Source organism: Mustela nivalis, assembly GCF_964662115.1.
Source record: "Mustela nivalis genome assembly, chromosome: 1".
In the NCBI taxonomy this organism is placed as follows: Eukaryota; Metazoa; Chordata; class Mammalia; order Carnivora; family Mustelidae; genus Mustela; species Mustela nivalis.
The window spans coordinates 129,605,560-129,614,994 of NC_139020.1; positions in this window are offsets into that span (position 1 = coordinate 129,605,560).

Here is a 9,435-nt window from a genome sequence, read left to right on the forward strand (position 1 = left end):
GACAGGAACAGACATTTCTGCAAAGAAGACATCCAAATGGCCAATAGACACATGAAAAAGTGTTCAACATCACTTGCCATCAGGGAAATACAAATCAAAATCACAGTGAGATACCACCTCACACCAGTTAGAATGGTTAAAATTAACACGTCAGAAAATGACAGATCTTGGCGAGGATGTGGAGAAAGGAGAACCCTCCAACACTGTTGGTGGGAATGCAAGCTGGTACAGCCACTCTGGAAAACAGTATGGAGATTCCTCAAAAAGTTGAAAATAGAGCTACCCTATGACCCAGCAATGACACCACCTACCACGTATTTGCCCTAAAGATACAAATATAGGGATCTGAAGGAGCATTTGTACCTGAATGTTTATAGCAGCAATGTCCACAATAGCCAAATTATGGAAAGAGCCTAGTTGCCCCCATCAACAGATGAATAATAAAGAAGATGTGAGATATGTATGTGTGTGTGTATAAATATATACACTCACACACACACAATGGAATATTATGCAGCCAACAGAAAAAAAAATCTTGGCATTTGCAACGATGTGGATGCACCTAGAGAGTATTATGCTAAGGAAAATAAGTCAATTAGAGGAAGACAATTATCATATGATCCCTCTGATATGAGGAATTTGAGACGGAGGGGGATTGTGGGTGGTAGGGAGGGAAAAAAATGAAACAAATGGGATCAGGAGGGAAACAAACCATAAGAGACTCTTAATCTCAGGAACAAAACAAAGGTTGCTGGGGGGGGGGGGGGTTGGAATAGGGTGGCTGGGTTATGGACATTGGGGAAGATATGTGCTATGGTGAGTGCTGTGAAATGTGTAAGCCAGATGATTCACAGGCCTGTATCCCTGGGGAATATAATACATTATATGTTAATTTAAAAAAAAATACTTTCACAGTCTGCCAGGTTTTCAAAGACCAATGCATTTAGGAGCCCAAGTACTTGGTATAAAAATCAGCTTCATCAAGGGAGGTATGAAAGCGAACCCCAACAACATACTGATGTGGCTGCAATTTGCCTTTGATGTTCAAAACCAGCACTTTGTATCCTTTAAGGCCTCCTTCCTTCTTGATACCTTCTCACCATATTCAACCAAATGCTATAGAAGCTCGGAGATGTAGACCTCTAGTAAAGAGTCAGAGGGACCTTCTGGAGGATTAAGTGGGCCTCTCTGGCAGTACACATTGTCTCTCTTTATAAATACCCCTTAGCTAGGAGGCATGGACAGAAGAACAACACAGATGGGTACCAAGCTGAGTATAGTTGAACACGGAGTTGCAGATCAACTTCAAGTTTCTGGATTGGAGTCCAAACTTCGGGGCTGCTTAACCACCCTACCAAAAGAGAAATCCGTTTTTAAATTCACCTCTTGAAAAAACTCCATGGCTCCCTGTGATGCTGTGATTTATAATGGTAATTATATGTTTGGTATTCATCCCAGGTTCCTGGCACAGAGCTTCTAAAACCTTGGAGTTTCCTGTGACCAGAACTGTAAAGGCATCTTGTTATGTTAATGAAATGACTTCTGGAAAGCCTTTAGGTAAGGTAAAGATGGGGACTTGTTGTCATGGGCAGAACCCAGGTCATTAGAGGATTAGAACTTTCAGTCCCCAACCCCACTCTAATTTCCAGGAAAGTGAGAGGGGCTGGAGGTTTCAGCAATCACCAATAGCCGAAGACTTAATCAAACATGCCTATGTAATGAAGCCTCCATCAAAACCCAAAGGACAAGGTTCAAAGAGCTGCTCCCAGGCTGGTGAACATGTGGGGGTTAGGGAGATTGGCACACCTGGATAGGGCAAGGAAGTTCTGTGCCCCTTAACTTGCCATGTGCATCTCTTCCATCTGGCTATTCCTAAGTCATAGCCTTTTTAAAAATTTTATTTTATTTACTTATTTGACGACAGAGATCACAAGTAGGCAGAGAGGCAGGCAGAGAGAGAGAGAGAGGAGGAAGCAGTCTCTCTGCTGAACAGAGAGCCCGATGTGGGACTCGATCCCAGGACCCTGAGATCATGACCTGAGCTGAAGGCAGAGGCTTAACCTACTGAGACACCCAGGAGCCCCAGTTATAGCCTTTTATAATAAACCATTCATCTTGTAAGCAAAATGTTCCTTTGAGTTCTGTGAGCTACTGTAGCAAATTACTTGAACCCAAGGAGGGGGGCATGGGAACTTCTAATCTGTAGTTGTTTGATCAGAAGGATAGGAAACACCTTAGACTTGCAACTGGTGTCTGAGGGGGTCAGAGGGACAGTTTTGTAGAACTGAGCCCTCAACTTGTGGAATATGACACTAACTCTGGACAGAGAGTGTCAGAATTGAGTTGAATTCTCAGACACTCTGCTGTTGTCTGAGAATTGCTTGGTGTCAGTTGGGAAGCCCCAAACACTCAACACACACATTGAAACTGGGCCTTTGAACCCATAGGACTTCCCAGTCCTTACAAGATGAAGTTAAACTTAGAGAAAACTGTAAAATTTCTTTAGTGATCTAGACGCAGTCCACTTTTCTAGCTTAAACCAAAATCCAGACTATCTTGCTGTTGCCCATAACCATGCCATTCCATACCTTCATACTTCTGCCAGTGCTATTCCCATTTGTCTGCTTAGCAAACTTTTAGCAATCCTTGAAGACTTACTCAGATGTTACCTCCTCTGTGAAGTCCCTTCCCCATAATCATCTCTACTCAGTGTCAGTTGTTCCCATCTCTGCAACAATACATACAGACAGATCTAGATATGAATACACAACAACAAACAAATCTCAATATAGTAATTAGAGCAATTAACTTTCATATCTGTACTGGACAACTATTGTTTTGAATTTTTAGAAGAGTATTTCCCTCTCCTCTCCTGGGAAACATTTATTCTACCTATATGATTCAAAGAGAGCTGTCATTGCTTTAGGGCCCCACCTCCCTAGTCAGAGTTCTTAGTCTGGGGATCTGGGGTTCAGAGAGGTTGAGTTTCATTTCTCAGTAGATAAATGTGAGTCTGAGGCTGATGGAAGCCATATTTCAATTGTGGTGCAAGAAGACTGTTTAAAGATTAGACATGGTCTGCAGAGGAGGAGGGAGAACTTCCTGGGCTATTAGAACTCCCGGCTCTGGTCATCTTTAAGACTTTGTCCTTCCCACAATACATGCACATTGGCCAGGAAATAGCTCTTCTTGGCCTAAATGAGTTAGTTGTGTTTACACAATAAAAGAAATTTGACTAATGTAATGATTATTCATCCACTTAAATATTGGTTGCATTTAATTACTGAAACTATATCTTACTCCTCTTGGAGTAATTTCCTTTTAAAAATAATCCATAGGAATTGGTGTGGAATGGAGCATTCCTCTGGGTCAGGCTTCAGAGGAAGGCTTTCCCAGTATTTTTTCAGAGTATCACCCACCACCCAGGACCCTGTTTCTGAAAGATAAGCTCCCTCCCACGTTGCTACCAAGCAGTATGATTCTCCATTGTTGCTGCCTGGCCCAAGAGAGAAAAACTCCAGGCATTTAGCCCTAAAATACCCAACAAATCACCCTGTCATTTGTCCCTGAGCCTCTTGCTGCTTACAGCTTCTACCCTTTAACTCTCAGCATGGTCATTCTTGATCTTCCTCTGTCTTTTGAGGTAATGTTTTCCCACAAATGGACTGGGCTGTGCTTTTCCTCCTTAACCTGAGAATACCTAATTTGTATCTTTAGGAAATTTCTCACAGCTTCTGGTCCTCCAAGAGTTTCCATTTCTACTTGCAAGTATATGTATTTACTGATTGGTTTGTTTATTTATTTTTCTATCATTTCTAGGGCTTTTGCATAAAAGTTGATATGCCCCAAGCTCATCTCACCATCTTGAAATGGTTTCCACTATATGAATCCTGTAACTGCTACCAATGCCTTTCAAAATATCCCTGAGCTTTTATTCTTCTTGCTGCCTCACAAATAAGCCCTGGTCTGAATGGCAAGAAACTAAAGGAGCCAAAATAGACCTATGGGAAATCAAGTATAAGGCTTACAAGAAATGCCAAATGCTCTGGGTCCTTTCCTGCTTATTTTACTTTTTTGTCCTTTTCTGCTCATTTATTTGGTAAACTTACTCCCTTTCTGATTGAGTAACTTGGATCTATGTTTATATATCTGAATTCTTAATTACTGCTGAACCACCAAGCACAAGCATGACAAGCACAGCATGATAATGCTATAAAAATGTCTCTGAAGAGTAATGAGACATTTCAAATCCTCATGCTAATTCCACTGTATATATTCAATCGCCAGGTCTTATATGGGCGGAGGATCCTGAGGTCATGGTCACTGCAATTATCCCAGCTGCACACATCTGAAATTTCTGAGCTGTGCTGCATTAGTTCCCTAAAAAGAAAGCAACATAACTGATCAAGGCAAGAAACAATTAGAAGGGGACATGTATACAAGTGGATGAATCTTGGTGTTCTGGCCTCCATATAAGTCTATGGCCACCGTGTGAGTCTATACAATGTCTTCATCCCAATGATTAGGACTTTTTCATTATTACTGTTGTGTTTAGAAAAGTTTCTACAGAGGATTCCAAATACTTCCCAAATTTTTGTGTAAAAAATGTGAAACAAATGAAATTTATGCTCACACTATCTGAAATTCCTATGATATAACCCACATCAACCCCACCCAAGAAACTTGAGAGAATTTATAAATAGGGAGAAAATTTAACAATCAAGGACAAGGTTCAGATTTTTATTTCCAAACAGGTGAAGTCATCTTGAATCTAATTTTCAACACCCAGGGAGATAATTCTGAAACCCTGTTTTATAGCACTGACGAGAGAGCACAATTCTCTGTTGGGCAGATACATTTCACTTTGACCACCACCCCCACAAAACAAACGAGGTTACTTAAAGAAAGTTGACACCCGATCCTGCTCAAATAGTTACAATACAGTGAAAAACTCACAGGGCATTTTGACTGTGCCCATAACAACTCTTCAGAGGAAAGCCACATATTAAAAAAAAACAATCATTCATGTTTATGGAAGGTTCAATAATGAGGTAACTTATTTGCTTTCTTGCCACATTGTGCTTGTAGTTTTCAGGAATCCTCTGATTTCTAACCAGTAAGATAATAGAATAAGCTAATTCCTGAATCAAGACAAGTCAGGGTTATATCTAAATCCTCCTAAATAAATAAACAGGATATTTTATAGGCACTCAGAAAAGCTCCACTCCCTCTGAAGTTTCCCTAAACTAGTGTTAGAAATTTCAATGACTATGATCCTGAAAAATATGAATGGCTTGGATCTTATTCAATATCTTACAACTTTGTTGATCAGGTCCTCTGAGCAAATGTTATCTAATCTTGTTATCTATCTTCAAAATGGCTTCACTGCCATGTGACCAGCATTTTATTTATTTCATTTATATTCTGCTGAATTTACCACAAATCTACTTCAAATTTTCCATACCAGTCTCTTAACCCTCATACTCTCTTAGGCTATCAATTTCCCAGTAGACAATATTAATGGATGATATTGGTTTCCTACTTGAAATCCATTCTGCTACTTTTCATTAGCAGTGAACAAATTTTACCCAGGTGTCTATTCTTTCTGTGTGGCATTATCCTCAGGGAAATTGATCCTACTCCCAGCACAGTTTGAGCCAATCATGTGGTCCTATTCCTCTTGCCAGTGAACATGTCACCTTCTAGCCAATAACACACAAGGATATGTCTAAATGTTTTCTATTAAAAAGATACACTCTCTTTCCTTCTCTGGACATTATCATATTCAAATTAGATGCCTGGTGCTACGGCAGCCATCCTGTGACTAGCTTGAAGATGACAGAACAGAGTAATAGAAAGAACGTAGGACTTTGGTGATATTATCAGGCAGCTGTAGCTTATGCCTTGTGGCTTCCCTTCCCAGAACTTCTTATCTGAAAGAATAAATATCTTTCTTGAGTCAGCCAACTAGGTCAGTTTTCTGTAACTTGCTGCTGAAAATATCCTAACTGAAACAATTATTTAATTATTTTGCTTCTCCTTCTCCTTCTTTTTTTTTTTCTTTTTTTAACCTAAACTGCTAAACCTCATGTTGCATTCTCCTAAATTGTTACAAGTTAATAGGTTCTGTTGACCTCACCATTGAAAGTCTCCTCCTTTGTCTTTGGGAGACCATACCAGTTAGGTGTTCTTCCCACGTTTTGTGACTTTTCTTTAACTCTATGTCCTCCGTTAGCCTCCTGTCTGTGACCATACCAAAGCTTAATCCCTGACCTTCTGCTCTGTTTTTCTTGCATGCTTTTCTATTCTCATGGCTTCATTTCTCAACCATGAACATGAGAACACTCATACCACAACCCAGGACTTTGCTCAGATTTAGCTCTATTATCTTCCACTGTCCACTGGACAGTCCTGTTTGGATGGCCCTCAACCATCTCAATATTGATGTATCCACTAGCAACCTTACATTATTTTCCCAAAGCTCAGAAATGCCACCAGGAGCTAACAGTATTCTTCTACATGCAAGCCTTAAAGTCATTTCTGATTGATCACTATAAAGAAAGGCAGCCATCAAGGATGAAGAGCTCATGCAGATTGTTCATTTGTCATCCCATTTTGACTTCACTCCAGTCCACACCACATAATTTCTAGTGCTTCAATATTTATTCAAGAAGATCTTCCTTTTGTCTACTATTCAGTGCTCCAGAAATGGAAACTAACCCATTTGGTCCTGATTATGGTTTATCCATGAAGTGGGAACCCTTTCTGGTTCTTAGATTGATATTTGGGAGTTGTCAATGACCAGATTTTCATGGCTGGGGGAAGTTGAAGTATCTTATGAAAGAGAGAAGGAACAATGAGAAATAGCAAACAGAAAGAGAGGAACAGAAATAAGAAATGGATAAAATATGTGATGGAGTTCAAATTTTGATCTGAGTTGTTTCTGAGACCTAGCTCCAGTCCTGACCTTGGAATCTAAAAGATATCTCCAAATCCTAACAATGAAATCTCCCTTATCATTCAGTTAGTCCAAACTGGGTTTTAGTTATCCAGAGTAAAAAAAGACACTTTGTAGAAAATCTTCTCAGTCTTTTCCTTGAAATATTGGTTATTTTATTTCTATCCTCTAAACATTCACTCTGGGTTCTCATCCCCTAAAATTCTACAGCAGTTAGTTGTTAACTGGGTTCCCTGCCCCTATTATATTTTCTGCTCGATATGTTCTATGATCCAATTCAAAGTTATCTTTCCAAAATATTGCTTTGTGTATGCCATCCTTTTTCTCAATAATCTTCCATTGATCCCTATTGCCTATGTGATTCAATACAGCTCTGTGTTTACTGGTGCTTTCCATAAGTAGCTATGCAAGGTCTTTGACAATGTAGCCCATACTACTTTCAAGCTTCTTCCACTTTTTATAAATGTGAATCATCTTCTTCAGTTAGCCTTATCATCTCATTTCTTCCCTGAACTTGCAATAAAGAATTTGATAACTTTACTTAAACTGTTTTCACTGCCTGAAAAACCATTTTTATGAATTCTGCTTTTTCATGAACATTTTCTCATTAATGTAGAACTCAGAATCTTTCTCTCTAAGAAGGCCTTCTTTGGAGTGATAGAGTACAATATTTGTTCACGATTTTATCTTCCTCCCACAGCTTTACCAACTTCACTGTGAAAGAAATCTGTTTTCCCTCTCGATTTATTTTGGACTTCACCTCATGATATATATTGGCCAATGGAATATAAATAAACTCAGAAGTGCTTGTTCTAAGTTAAACTTTTAAGAGGTATGGAGTTTTAATCAGACTTCTTGGAGATTCAAATCTTTTCTATTAGATAAGCATAATTCAGGTAGCCAAATAAAAAATCATTAAGCAGATAAGACTATAAACCCAAGTCTGAAATCTAGCCCAATCCAGCTAAGTCTATCCAAGATCTACTGGACCACAGTTTGAGTTAAAACTCATAAACAAGGGGCACCTAGTGGCTCAGTAGGTTAAAGGTTCTGCCTTTGGCTCAGGTCATGATCCCAGGGTCCTGGAATCAAGTGCCACATTGGGCTCTCTGCTCAGCAGGGAGCCTGCTTCCCTTCCTCTCTCTCTGCCTGCCTCTCTGCCTACCTGTGATATCTGTCTGTCAAGTAAATAAATAAAATCTTTTTTAAAAACTTCATAAACAAAACTAACTTTTGTTGTTTTGAGCCACTGAGATTGTGGGGCTGCTTGTTACGCAGCACTATCACAGCAAATAGTAAATTCCTTTTTTGAATCCCTAGAACACTAATTATCTTTATTACCAGTTTCAAATTGAGAAAATGTTCTTATTTTTGCCTTTTGGTGTTTTTAATAATAACTAATATTTGTCAAGTATAATTGTTGTGTGAGGCACACTAGATAACTTAAATATTTTATATTCCCTAATTTTTTCAAAAAAAATGTAAGAAGTAGGTATGAGTATTCCTGTAAACTGATGTGGGAATACTGAGTTACTTTCCCCAAACCACACAGGTGTTTAATGAAAGAATAAGGATTCAAATACAGAATTATCTAGATCCAGAATCCATGTTCTATATGTCCTTTCAATTTGGAAGCTTTGCCAGTTTTCCAAAAATGGTAAAATCCATTAGATGTAGTTTCTCAATTTCATACAACCAAGAAAGACAACCAAAAGTGCAGTGAATTTACAACCTTGATAAATAAGTGAGTTTGTTTTCTCAATTTGTACATGAAGAAACTGGAACTCCTAGGGGAAGGAATTCTCTGTTAGCAAGTCCACCACTCTTTCTATAATCTCTGTCATGGGGAGATTTTAGTCTCTGTTATGCCTCACCCAACTCTACTCTTTTGAGGAGAAAGTGAAGTCCATTCATTCATGTGTTTTAGACCTCCATCTCTTCCCATAATGTATGCCTGGTAGGAACTAGCAAAGAGCCTGGTCTACTGAAATTGCTCAATATTTATGTGTCCAGTCATGGAAGAAAAGGGCAGAATTCTGCTTCCAGATGAGTGGGAGGACCCGTAGGAGTCACACTGAATGACATGCCTGGCATAGAAATTGAGATTTTAATATTTCTAATCTTTTATTATCCTTCTCATCCACCAAAAGAATGGGGCCATGTTTTGCTTCCATTTCATAAAACGCATTTTATAGGACAAGGGAGTTGAGTTCACTCATTTTTGAGCAAACATGTCATGAACACCTTTTCTTTCCAAAGACTGGAGAAAACAATTTCCCTGAGGAAGAACCTTCAAATTATATTATCAGAGAGAGGTATGTACTGCCCATGATACCCCACAATTTCTGGAATTTTTTTTAATTTAAGTTTTAGGTAGTTAATATACAATGCATTATTGGTATCTAGAGTAAAATTCAGTGATTCATCACTTACATGCAACACCCAGTGCTCATCATAACAAGTGCTCTCCTTAATAC